Below are 14,708 nucleotides of genomic sequence, written 5' to 3'. Positions count from 1 at the left end.
ATTAGCAAAGCTAAGTAGACATGAACTCTTAAAATAAACAACTCTACAGTGAAAACCAGGAGTCCATCACCATAGATGAAATGATTTGAGAACCACCTGAAGGAACATACAGGAGGCTATTTTAGACCAAGAGCAGCATGTAAGTTATGCATAGGCCAACATCATCTGCTTTCAAAATATGTACTACAGATTAACGGAACAGTAGGGTTATCATGATTTTAATAACCTAGCTGCCAGTTTCTAGCTGCTAAGAAGAAAATATAACAAACATCAACTTGAAGAAAGCATTGAAATATCTACTGAAATAACCAGTATCCAAGTTTTCTATTCTAGAAAAAAAAAACCTTTCCCATAACAGTTGGGGGGTGGGGGTGTCACAGATTAAAATTGTTAAGCATAGTAGAGAAAATGTAGTCTCTTTTCTATATAAAATATTCTTAATTGTCTAAGTGATCAGGATAAAATTTAATAATATCAAACTAGTAAAGTAAGTTAAATGAAAGAATTAAGAAACAATTAAGTTAAATTTCACCATATTCAAACCCATCTTTGCCAGAATGTCATAGCATTCAATGTTCTCTGCGGTATGGATTTCCACTTGAAACCATTCACTGTCATGATCGACAAGCCATGAACAATGTATTATTTCTTCTATCTCATTCCTTGCAGAAATAATTTTAGTCAAAACTATTTTAGAACATATTTAAGAAAGAAACCAAACATTTAAAATAAAGGGGGGGGGCATAAAACTAAACACCAATTAGCAACAAATATGGATTTAGCATGAAAAAGAAAAACTATCAACCATACATACTATACAATCAAGTCCCTACCCCACTGCCTTTCAGATATATTGACCTTGTACATCCTCATAATCACTCAACCAGCAAGTTGCCATCTCAACTTGAGGAAGTCAGCTATGAAAAGGCAAATAATATGTAGTCTTACGTTATCTTATGTTGTTAACTAGACTTAAGTTGTTTCACCAAAAATAAACCTAAAATACAGATTTGGACTGAAGGCCATGAACTCCTATTAGTTCATGGCAAGGGCAAACCACTTTTGAAAATGTTGCCAAGAAAACTTCACGGACTAGTCCAGGCAATCACCAGAAGTCAGCACTGACTCAGAGACATCAAATAAAGAGTTTCTAGACATATCTGATGATTTCCTTATGTCTGCATTCTAAAACAAGACAACATTGCTTCCAGGAAGACTCATGGCATTTTCCTTCCCATTTCAGAATATGTGTTGCATTTTCAAAATTACAGCTCACTTAAAAATCTTTGCATAAATTGCAAAGGCTCCTTGAAAAATAGTCACATCTTCCCCTTAGAGACAGCTCTTGAGTGACGTCACCAATGCACCTTAGAGAAAGGTGGGACTGCTCATTCTCCCTCGTGTGTTAAGATGTACAAATGAAGGTATTGCCAAATAAGGTTAATGTGATCAATTAAATAGATAACTTGGTTTAAAGGATTTCAGAGGGAAATCTGGAAGATGAGATGCTGGAAAAACTGTCTGATGCTTCCATTTTTGCTTTATGGGTAGAACAGTTTCACCTGAAGGATGCTAGTGCGTATGATTAATGGACTTTCCAATTACACATTAAAGCAATGCTTTCAATGAACTAGGTTAATTTTCAAGGGTAAATTATTTTATTTTCTGGCCTACTTGTGCAGCTAAGCCTTCAAATTCACACTCGAGGTTAGAGTGTCTCTTCATAACTATTATGGACTATTGGCTAATATCCGTCCCAGAACAGTATGATTTGGCTGAACTCAGAGATAAAATCGATAAAGATAATCAGTGTCTCTAGCCAAGTGCATCTGGCAACAGGCCATTTTGAAAAAGCGGAACACCAAATCCAAACAGTGTTTGAAAAGACCTCTAGGAAAAAGTAAAAGTTGCTTACCAGTTGCATAAGAGCTGAAAATCTTGATTGTTTCCAAACGGCGTACCTATCTTTGCCACAATCTCTAAATACAACACAGAACAACATTATTTTCCTTTTCCTATTAATACCACAACTATAATTATGACTTCACAGGAAGCATGAGAGTTATATTCACATTACAGCTTCTTCCACAATCACAAACTTCAGATCTTAGTTCACAGCTTAAATCTCCTAACTCTTACCAATAAGACAACTTCTTTTTCTGTTCAACTGTCAACAGCTGTCAAAAATATCATGGAACCAGACAAGTGTCCACAAATGACATTTCCAATTTTAGTACCAAATCGTCTTCTCATTTGAAGTCTACTGATTCTACTTCTCTAGAATCTTTCAGAAAAGTCTACCTTCTTTTATAGGCCATGATTAATTGCCCAGTCTCTCTTTCTCTAACACAGATAGCTTTGTTACCAGAGATTTTCCACTACATATTGCTTATGGAATGTTTTAACCTACTTTGTGCTTGCTTAACAGCTCTGCCTGCCTTCTGCTTCTGCTTCTGTGTCTCCTGTTTCCTCTTCCTGACAGTGATCATTGCATCTTTGAAAGCCAACCCTATAAGCTGACATTCTAGTTTTTAGGTTTCTTCTAATACTTTCCATTAATAATAGTCATGCAGGGGTTTAAGCATCACCTATCTTCATTTTTCAAGACAGTTTAGACGCTTCGGGTGTCAGATGGCTTTGCAGGATGTCAGTATCACAATATTGTTATGTCACAGGTAATTCCTCTCCCTTGATAATTATTAAGTAATTAACTGTAATATAAAGTGGTAAAGAGAGAAAAGAGGCAGCAAGATGAGAAATACACAGCAAGCTCTACCTTTCATTGAACATTTAAATAAAAAAAATCACAAACCAAGCCAGCACTGAGAAATACTGAGGAATGAAAGAGTTTCTTGGCTAAAGCTGGTCCACTCCACTTTTACCTTTTTATGGCAGTATGAGACATCTGTTCCCTTAAAGCTTTATGGAGCAGATTGCCTTAATTCCCTATCTACCAAAAAGAAAAAAAGGATATTAATGCTGAACTACATGGCAAATCCACAGTAAGAGCTTTTAACGTATGTATATGCAAATCACTCTGAACGTATGTATATGCAAATCACTCTGAATGCTTTAAAGGAAAACATTAAGTAATAAACATGACTTGTCTTGATTTTTCACTGCTTGCAAAGCCTTTATAGCCATGATTATGATTTCCAGAGTAATTTCCCATATACTCATTACTAGTGAAGTTTCCAAGAATTGACTTTAACTAGTCCACAGGTTTTGTCCCTGATGAATTCTTCTTCAGCAGTTATTTCATTCCCCTAATCAAAAACATTGTTTTGTTCCCTTAATAGTCACTTGTACATTCCCTCACAAAACAATGGAGCTTCTTAGAATCACTTACAACTTCTGGCAAAGGTTTTTCCCTTCTTGGAGCATGAAAGACACCAGATCACCTCCTAAAAATCTCTCCTCCAATCTAATGTATATATTTGGTTTACCCCCTTCTGTGTATTAAAAAAACAATGTTTATCTGTACATAAACCAGTGGAAACCATTACTTGCTCTTTGCTACATAATTGTTGATAGCATAAGGTAAGATTCAGTCACGCAAACGGGAGCATTTTATTTATTTATTTATTTATTTTAATTCCATTTATATCCCGCCCTTCTCCAAAGACTCAGGGCGGCTTACAATTTAAGCACAAACCAATGTTTCCCAAACATTTAACATGAACTGAATGCCTTAGCACAGGACAGTGAACAAGTGGCACCCAGAGCCATACATGGTCACCAGTGGGTTAATATTTCAAAATTTATTATGACAGGGTCCATAAATTAAAAAAATCCAGCTAGGAGCCTCTTCTTTGCAGGAAATGTAAGAGTTAATTGAACAGTGATCTGTTACATCATCATTGCTATAGGATACCACCATATCTACCCCATATAAATAATGCCAATTACAATTATTCTTGAATATTATTTCAAACTTATTTTTCATCTTTAAAAGCGTAACTAGCATATAAAGATATGAAAAACATTTTACACTGTTCTTCAATCTTCAATTATATTTAGCCCGACATACAGGTCTCAAGTAACCATGATTATGCCCTACTAAAATTAAGACAGTTTCAGAAGTATGTCTTATTAGGAATGTCTTAGTTCCAGTCCAATAAAATATTGGACTGTTCCTATATAGGTAGTCCTCAACTTAAAATTTATTTAGTGGCCATTCAAACTTAAAAACAGCGCTGAAGACTGACTTAACACCAGTTCCTGCTCCTAAGACCATTGCAGCATCCCTGAGGTCACATGAATAAAAGTCGGGCCCTTGACAACTGGCATGGCTTAATGATGGTTGCAAAGTCTTGGGGTCAGGTGATCACCATTAAAGACCTCCCCTACAGGCTTCTGACAAACAAAGTCAATGGGGCAAACTGAATTCACCGAATGAATGCACGATTCATTTAACAACTGAAGTGATTTGTTTAACCACCATGGCAAAAAAAAGTCATGAAATCGGGTCCGACTGAATTAACAACCATCTCACTTAGCAACAAAAGTTCCTAGTCCAATTGTGATTGTAAGTCGAGGATTACCTGTATACTGTACTTATGGAATGAGCCCAACTTTTGTTGATTTGGAATAGGGATCAACATCCCATCTGGAGAATTAAGTATCATTTCAATATAGCTAGAATAACTTTCAGTGGTAGCTAAATCAACAGACCACTAAGCAATGAATCAGAATCAATTAGTTGGCTATTTTTTTGAATAGAAAAGAATGCTCTTAAATTTCCCTGGCTTAAGAGGCTTGTTTTAAGTGTTATAAAATTATAACAGATCCTCTTGTTATAAAGTATCACATAAATCAAACCAGCTGATTTTAAATCACACTTCTAAGGACAACCTGACCTGTTTCATACTGCTTACAGAATAGCTTTTCATAAGGTAATGGGAACTTCCAACATCTCAGTTAGGGTTAGTTAGTTGTCCGTCTGGGCTTGGTGGCTAGTAAACATTTACAGGCCAAACAATAAGAGTCACATCACTCCATTTCCTGGGAGAAGCTGCTTTGAAAACTTTCTGATATCTCCTAGAACAGACATGTCAAACACAAGGCCCGGGGGCCGGATCCGGCCCGCGAAGTGATTTCATGTGGCCCGCGAAGCCATCCTGGAAACAGTGAGGGAACGGCCCCCGCTGCCTTGGCCCTGGCCCAGAGACCCTCCTTCTACCAGAGACCCTCAGATCTGTCCCACTCCTGCCCAGGCCCCCATTGGCACCCTTGATGCGTATGATGTAGAGCTGGCCACGCCCACCAAGTAGGCCATATGCACTCTAGCCACGCCCACCCAGTAGGCCACGCCTACCCTGGCCATACCCACCCGGCCCCCTGAGGGCAACCGCAATGCTGATGCGGCCCTCAATGAAATTGAGTTTGACACCCCTGTCCTAGAAGAAAAATCCTTTGGTGAACAAGGATAATTCTATGCTTTCCAGTAAATTAATGTGGGATCACTTGTCTCTATTTGGCCAAGGAACAGAATATACCAATTATAAAAAGAAAAAAAACTAGGCATAATTTCCACCCAAAAATAACCATGTGCAGGTACATCTTTTCATGCTCGACTTAGATCATAAAGAATATTGGAGAGTGTTATTTCCCCCCCCCCAAAAAAAAAGTATACTTGCTATGATCTAAATTAAAACACAGCTCCCCTATTTTCTAATTCCTTATGCTTGGAAGTGAAGACGGTAGTATAAAAATGATTCAGAGACCATTTTGAGAGATGTAGGAAAGAAATCATTCAAATGCACCTCTGAAATTGTGTTCTTCCAAGCAACACGTTGTGATAATTACCTTCTGTCTCCCTTTTTCCTCCTCCTCTCAGCACTGGCATACAAACCATGCTATTTTAACTTCTTTCCTGTTCTCCCAGTTCTTCTGGAACATTTTATTTTCAACAGTAAACTCATCTGGAGTATTGCCATGGTGAGTGAGGTTCATCCATTGCAATGTTAACTGTAACAGCAGATATTATATTATTACCTTTACGTTTCTCGGTGTCCCAAACACCTTGTTTTTTTAAAAAAAATAATGGGGGAAACTGTAATTCTAACTTTTCAACAACTAAAAAGTTCAATTCTAGGACATAAGAAGGTATTTTTAAATCTTTCTAAAATTCAATATACCTGTAAGACCATGATAAACAATTGCAACAATGTGGAGATGGCTTTCATGTTTTCATGCTGGTTTTTACAGAAAGGGCCACTTTTGTAACGCATATCAAAACATCAAGAAATTCATTAGTACACTCATATACAAAAACCACAGCTTTCAAGAAGTCCACATTTCCAAAAACATCAAAATATATCTTCTGAAAAGCCACCTCTGAATATTTATAGAAGCAGATCATTAAAAGTTGTTGCAGTCTTTTTTTTAGTCCAATATTTTTTTTTGGCTTTTACACAAGTCCACCACAAGTGATAATATGTACCAGGATTCTGATTACATTTCCAGCATTTGCTAGACATATTTTTAAACATTTTTGGTAATCTAACAGGTGTAAAATGCCATCTATGAAACATTTTATATAGGTTTTCTTTATATGAAGTAGCCATTGTCAGATTATAATTTCTTTCCCATAGATTTTGCCATTTCTCTAATTCTATGCTATGCCCACATTTTTTTTGCCCATATAATCATTGTTTCTTTTACTTGTTCGTCTTCCATTTTTAAATTCAACTGAAAATTATACAATTTTTTAATCTTTTTTCATCAGAAGTCAACAACACCTGGTCAAACACTTTCTCATCTTTATAAAAGCCGTATGCATATTTAACATTACATGTATTAACTGCAGCCAGGATCATATTTGCACTCCACTGGAAAAATGAGACAACACCATCGGAGGAAGTGATAATTAAGAAAATATTGGACTGTGCAGAAATGGATGGACAGACTTACATTGAGAATCAAAATTAAAAGAAGACACGGTATACTTTCAAACATAGAACTTATTTTACCAATGGTTAGAAAAGCGGGATAGAGAGTAAGAACTTAATCTGTATGACTAGGCAAAATTAACCCAGACAACATGTTGTTTACTAAGCACAGATAAATTGTAATGATAGAAAACCAATAAAATACTTCTTTAAAAAAGTTGTTGCAGTATTTTATTTCTTAAATACATATCTATGCAGAACTACTTTCCAAGCACCTCACTGAAATGCATTTCTAGATTTATATTCAGTCTAAATCTTTCAAATGCTATTGCTGCCACCTCTTGCAATTAAGAATTTCGTAAATGCTATCTCATTTCAGGAGCTTCGGGATTAACCATAGCTTTGTCAAAGGCCCAAACAGATGAGAAATTCTTTTTCTCACAACAGGCTGAAATATTTCTTGAAAAAGTACCGTAAACCATCATAACCAGTATGTCCATTAAGTGGTGAAACAAGGTCTTATTCATCTGATATGTACACACTGACCTTAACCTGCTAGTGTGTCCACAGTGACATTATCCCAAGGCCACTACTAGAGTGCACCAGGATTCCTTAATGTATCTTCTATTAATCTGACAGGCGATAGAAGATCCCAGAAGTCATAATCCCAGATTAAGGGAACCTGCAGCTTTCCAAATTCTACTGAATACAACTTTGCAGCATTGTAGCACTGGTGGGAGTAGTTGCTGAGCAATTGTCTGAAAAGGTCAGGATTTACTAACCACAGTTCCTCACAGCCAAATGCAAGAAGGATAGCAAGAGCAGTAGCATTTAGACTTATATACCACTTCACGGTGCTTTACAGCCCTCTCTAAGTGGTTTACAGAGTCAGTATATTGCCCCCAACAATCTGGGTCTTCATTTTACCAACCATGGAAGGGTGGAAGACTAAGCCAGTTAGAATCGAACTCCTGGCAGATGGAAGAATTAGCCTGCAGTTCTGTATTTTCACCACTGCGCCGCCATGGAAGGATACCATGGAAATTGATTTTTTTTTTGTCTCCTTACATGCAAAAATGGAATACTTTTTCATATTTAGTATAAATATCAACAGCTGTGTCTCTGATAGCAGAAGTTGGAAAATACTTTTTTTGCATCTTTGTTTTATGGTAAAAATCAACACTATCACATCTGAGTAATAGCACTGTCTGATTTAGGAAAAAGGTAGCCTTCAAATCAAGAAGGATTACTGCAACTATTGAAATATTTTCCAGAAATAGGCTGAAAATCCAGCTAGTGAACATATTTTTCAAAATCTTCAAAATTAACATAACAAAGGACTTCCCTAGCATATCAGTGCACATCTTTCCTAGCAGCTTATCCCAACTATGTGTTATCCAGATGTGTTGGAATTCAATGCTCACATTTTCTAGGGAAGGCTGTTCTACATATTCCTACTATTTCAGTATAAGTTTTCAACTCTTAGTTAAAATGTACATAAACATAGCTTCCTCTCACTTCCTCCAAGTCTGATCAGATCAGATCAATCAATAAATATTAAAAATCATATTTTACTGTCAGTTTGACTGATTAGGCCAGTTGGTGAAAAAAGCAAAATATTAACATCTGCATCCTGCAATACAGAAAGTTAACTCAAGATAGGTGTTATCCTGAAAGAAAACTGTTATACAAGTTGATAAGAATGAAATTAATGCTGTTTTCAAACATACTACTGTATACTATAGAAATTTATGTTAATCAGTACTGCATTTTTTAAAGGAATTGAATGCTTTGGACCTCACAAATCTACAACATCTATTTATTTATTGCTTTCCATATAAGCTTCCTCCCTATCCTCGAAATATATATATGCAACACCTAAAAGGACAGATGGTGGTTTAAGCAACAGTAGAGAGATGCTATGTTCACACAAGAGGTTAAGGTATTTTTTCCCCTACTAATTTTCAACATGTGCACAGTTCCATCCTTTTTCTCTCAACTAAGAATATCTATTCCACTCTCCCACTAAGAATATCTGTTCCACAAAATATTTTTGTTTCCTGTCAGCCTTAGCTAAAGTTTAAACTTGGATTACTATTATTTAATTATGCTCTTCTAGTGGTTAAATGTATTGATGATTTGCAAGTTAAGTGCTACAAAGGAATAACTGAATATATATATATTTCAATGTATCTGATAAATTTTATTATTAGCGGTCATCATAAGATTCCATCCCTTCAACTAACAAAAATAACTTGTTTTTCTATATTGCAATGTCAAATGAGAAGGTAATGCAACATACTTTAATAAATTAAGGCAAAAGGAAATAAAATCATTCCAACTGAGGATAAAATGATGAAATTTTATTAGAATTATTTTAATAATGCAGGGAGGCTATTACAAAGAATTGAAATTAGGGAGCAACTCTGTTAATTTTTAAAGAATTCATCAGATAGCTATGCATTTTTCCTTCACTTCAAAAAATTGCAAAGATCTGAATAAACAACAAATGTTTAACACCTCTTTAACTCCACATTAAGGGACATTATCTTGCCCTCAAATCTTTATTTTCACCACCTTAGCAATCATTTAGAACTTAATGCATAAAATATGCAAGATTCCTTGCTTCTTGCTTGTATGGGAGATTATCTGGATTCCATTTTAATTGAACCCTTAAGAAAAACAGATACTGATGGGTGATGAAAACTACAGAGGTTTATTGTGGGAGGCTGCAACTTAACTTAAGGGGGTATTTGCCATATTTTATATTATTTAACTCCAAGAGCAAAGAAAAAGGGAATATAATTTATAGTAATCACATCCATTCTGGATGACCTTTTTTTGCTGTCACTCCCTTGTGCTGAACTTCACTGTACTTTACAAAAGTAGAACTTCAAGAGGCTACACTTTTACCCATACTAGTATTTCTATATTACTTATTATTCATATATCAATTTCCTCATTGATAGAAAGTTCTGTTATAGAATAATATTCTATACTAATAAAACATTCTATAATAGCATGTTATTAAGGAATAACATGTCCACTTTTTCAGAGGACCAACAAGTTGACATATCTATGTTTTTATTAGTTCAGTTTTGAGGCCATTCAACTCCACAGCTACTCTGAGCCACTACAGTTAAAAATCAGAAAGAAAATAATGCATGGTAAAGAAAAAGAATACAGCTGACTGGAAGACAAAAATCAAAAACTAAAGGGCTCAATCACCATATAGCCTAAGGCCAACATTAGAAGAAAGAGATGAATTCCAACATACAGTATATGAAGGTGTGCATGTAGGTGATTGCAATATCTTTAAGATGGAAATGGCCAAAACATCCAAATCACATGACATCAAGGGAAAGAAACCCACACTCAATTTAAGTCAAAGCTCTTAAATACTTCAGAGTTTCCTAATAGAATACAATTGGAATATTTGCTTGTGCAGGCAAACTGCTAAATTCCTGCTAAAAGTTGTCTTAAGTAGTTGTAATGGGAAGAAACTTGAGTCTCTTTCCTTTTTTAAAAAAGAACACTCATCATTGATTACAAATGGTATTTCATTTAAAAACTGTCATGCAAATGACCTTTACATTTTTTATAGCAATTTTCTTGAATGTCTACAAAGGATGCCTTTAAGTGATGTCTGATCCATCTTTACCTTAAAGTGAGATGAAAAGAATATATGATTTTGTGAAAAGGGGTAGGTACATTTTGTTATAAGTAGAAGCGGAATATGAATAAATTCATCACAGAAAGAAAAAAAACGACAGGACTTAACAAGCTTTTTAAATAAATCAAGAACAGATATTAATTGGGTTAGGTTCATCCCAGTGTATTTGTTTTTGACCTGGCATAATGTGTGAACCCAAATACTATATGTGTTTCAATAAACTATGATTAAAATAAATGATGGTGTCAATTATGGTGACCCTTGGCCTAGGTGTAAATTCAATGACATTCACAGAATGGGCCCTCCCAAGGACCATCATATCATAGCTTAAAGCTTAAGCATAAAGCCCAGATTACATTGTGCTTTGTTTCAAGGATGGCTCTGTGAACATGCATCTCATAAGCTGAATCAAAAGTTATCTATTTATAATCAAGAGTTGTACAAGAGTTTTTATAATATTGTTTTGTCAGTATGTTAGTCACAATTATACTGACGAGGTGGAAGATTCATTATTTTCTCATGACTTCCAGTTATCAGTGGCATGCACAGAAATTTATCTGGCAGCATTACCTGGTTTGGTTTTCCAATTTTACTGCTCATTGTGGAAACCCAAACTCCTTTAAATATGTCAAATATTTTTGTTACCTTATTTTCAATAGTTTACTGTTGAAATTTTTATTGATTTTTGAAAGAGAAATTTAACCTAATAAATAAATTCTCATGGTAATTAGTTCTGGAGAATTTAGAAGGCAAAGTTAAATGTTACATATACTGCTATATACTTTTTCATCCATACAGACCTTAAAGTAGTCCAAATAAAACTGATGAATATATGGAGAGAACCGTGCTTTGCCTGAGCTGCCATACTGTTAAAAAAAAGGAACCCATATACTTAACAACTGAGTTCACAAACTAGATTAAAGACATTTTAAATGATGTAGATAGGAGTGTAAAAAAATTAATCCTAGCTCTACACAAGTCAGTGGCACTTAGTTCTGGATGCAGATTTACTGAAATCAAACAAATGTAAATATATTCAGATATGATTGATTCATAATGGTAATTCACATGAAATGTCACCATTTATAAGGGCCAGAACTAAGGTTTGCTCTTTATCACAAATGAATCCATAAAGTGCCTCACGGAATTTCAGAGGACCTAACAATGGTCCATTTAGATTTTTAAAAAATAAGAGCAACAATACGAAGAGTAGTTGTAATAATATATACAGGCCCAAATTATAATGGTTTCCAGAAGGCAGCCTACTATCATGGTTCCCAATGTGGAATGATCACCACCTTAAGACCATCTCGAGATATGATTGACATTTGATTCTCATGTCATACTGAGGAAGAACACTGCCAGTCTCATCAGATTACACGAAACTATTCCTTTTCTTTAAAAATCAACCTCTTTGATCAACTGAATCACATTCGCTTGAATGCCATAAAGTTCAACCAAAAAGAAAAAGAAAAAGAAAAAGAAAAAGAGAAAGAAAAAAAGGCTTGGTTTCAGAATTAAACTATAAAAGACAGGACAGAAAACACGTCCTTTTTAGAAGACAGGTCTCTTTCTTTCTTTCTCCTCTCTTTCTCTGACTGTCTCTGGAGATTCTATGAAAAGAATCTATGAAACTTCCTCAAATCATCCATTTCCTGGAGGCAGAAAAAGAAGAGACATCAAAAAACGTCGCTGGCTGAAGGAAAAATCTTGTCAAAGCCAGGCTTTGCCAACAAACCTTCAGAGAGAAAAAAAAAATGGAGAAACATCCATAATTGCATGAGCACTTCCCATCTCAGCTTTGTCTGGTGGAAAAGCCTGTCCTTGCTCTCCCTCTCCTCCATTTTCTGGTGGAGCTAGAGAACATGACATGGCTTACCTGACTCAGATCACAGCCCTCTGTCCAACTATTCATTTCCTCTTAGGCATGCAAGTAGCTTCATGAGGCAAACAGCCAGGCATACAAAGCAACAGCAGCAGAAAGCAACTCCATATCTCGCCACCTTCCTCCCTCCCCCCCCCTTACCAGAAGGTCCTTCCAAAACCAAAAGGAGAAAACTTTCTCCAGGGGTACAAAAGGAACAGATCTCAAGGATCTCCAAGAAGAGATTCCTACCCCCCTCACACACACACACACACACACACACACCTCTGCTCCCCTCCCCCAGAAACTGCCAAGCTTAAGAAAGAAAGAAGGTCTCTCCAAGAGAGGGGGGGGGGGAAAGAGGAGAAAGAAAGACGGTGTGTGTGTGTGTGTGTGTTTGTGCGCGCGTATGTGCCTGTGTGAGCAAAAGAGAAGTAGCTTTGTATTTTGGAATCTGGACTGGAACCAACGCAGACAGCTTGCAAATGGAGGACAAGGAGATAAAGAAAGAAAGGGGGGAATGAAGGAGAGGAGGAGGGGGGGAGGAAGCTCAGCTGCTTCTCATTCCCTAGAAAGCCATAGACACCACGGAACTGAACAAAAAGTGAAGGTCTCTGTCCTCCCCCCTTCTTTCTTCTCTCCCCTTCTGTCTCTCAAAGGAAAGAGCAGGACGTGTGTAATGGCTTCTCTCCAGCTTAACCGCGGTTCTCCTCCAACCCTTTCAGAAACTGCAGCCAAAGGGAAGACCCCCCACTATATCAACTTCAGGAAAGGCGGGAGCTCGTGTGTACACACATACACACGTATCTATATCTCGATCTCTATATATACACACCGGCTGTAGGAGGAGAAGGGGTGTTGGATCCAGTATACCTGCCTGAGAGAGGGACCAGATTTGCAAGGAGAGGAACACAGAGAGAGAGAGAGAAAGAGAAAGCAAAGAAAGAAAAAGAAAGAAAGAGGTCACCACATAGCTGGGTCGAGTCAGCTCAGAGCTGTTTTTTTTTCACCCCCACCTCTCCCGCCTGTGATCCAATCACTTCCCCACATCCAACCCCCCCCAACTGCCCCCACACACTTCTGAGCTCCGCTCCTCTCACTTATCTCTCCCTCCCCCCCATCTTAATGCAAGAACAACAAAAAATTAATTAACTGCCTTCCTCCTCCTCCTCCCTCCTCCTCCTCCCACCACCAGCTCTCCACCACCACCACCTCCTCCTCTCCTCCTCCCCCATTAAGAGACTTCTTCTCCCTAACAAAACCATCGTTTCCCACCACTACTTCGGGTCCCCCCCCCCCCACACACCCTTTCTTCTGCTTCTTCTGCTGCTTCTTCTGGCTTGCCGGAATGAATGGATCAGGGGCTTTGAGAGGAGGATCTTATCTCCCTATCTTTCCCAAGGTGGTGGGACAGCCAAAAGAAGGCTTTTCTTCCCCGTTCCCATAGCTTAGACCCGAGATGGGTTTTAATTGCAAGAACTTACAGCAGGAAGGTCCTGGCGCCGGCGTTGGTAGCTTTCCACGGCTCTCCTTTCTCTCCTTCTCCTGCTTGTAATTGTTGTGGAAGTTGTTTTTGCTAGACTCATGTGCTCCTTGCCAGGTCTCAGCAATGGAGAATCGCCATCTTTTTCCCTGCTTTTTTTTCCCCCCTCTCCCTCTCTCTCTCTCCCTTACTGGTTTGCTGCAGCTGCAGATGACCTGAGATATCCGTCTCTCTCCCTCTCTCTCTCTCTCTCTCTCTCTCTCTCTCTCAACCTTCTGTGTGTCTCTCTGAATAATGAGCAACCAGAGGGAGCGAGAGAAGGAGCGAGAGAAGACAATCTCCTTGCCTACCACACAAAACGCAAGAGCACCAGGGGGTGCAAGAAGGCTTTCTAACAACAACAACGTGGAGGGGGGGGGTGTGGAAGAAAGAAGAGAAAAAAAAGGGGGGGTGAAAGGCAAGAGAATAAGAGGAGGGGGAAAGAAAGCTAGAGATGGTGATGGTGGAGGAGGAGGAGGTGGTGGTGGTGGTGGCGATGAAGAAGATGAGAGAAGAAGGTGGTTACAAACTTAAGTCCTCTTGGGATTTATATTTCTGAGGCACTCCCCGGCTTCCTGAGATGGGAGAGAGCTCAAAAGAAAAAGCGACCTGGAGAGGCTTCCCAATTCTAAGCTGTTGCTTGAAAACTCCAACCCTTGTTTTAGTCTTGGAGATGCTGAGGTCTCCACGCTGCTGGGTTACCACAGCCTTTGCCACTAGACCTGACAAGTTCTAATAAAATCTGTACCGCCGGGT

General features: G+C 37.7%; 1 protein-coding gene across 11 annotated transcripts in view; it reads right to left on the bottom strand.

The window, feature by feature from the left end:
* Window positions 1–14,142, bottom strand: part of ZNF462 (zinc finger protein 462) — a 176,447-nt gene extending 162,305 nt beyond the window's left edge. For all 11 annotated transcript variants that reach the window (XM_083352498.1, XM_083352502.1, XM_083352505.1 and 8 more), the window contains exon 1: window positions 13,915–14,142. The gene's annotated coding sequence lies outside the window, so the exon portion shown is untranslated. The remainder of the gene's footprint in view (window positions 1–13,914) is intronic.
* Between the last annotated feature and the right edge of the window lie 566 nt (window positions 14,143–14,708).

Source organism: Vipera ursinii, assembly GCF_947247035.1.
Source record: "Vipera ursinii genome assembly, chromosome: 2".
In the NCBI taxonomy this organism is placed as follows: Eukaryota; Metazoa; Chordata; class Lepidosauria; order Squamata; family Viperidae; genus Vipera; species Vipera ursinii.
The sequence above is the reverse complement of the archived record's forward strand: the minus strand, read 5'-3'. Positions and strand labels throughout refer to the sequence as shown.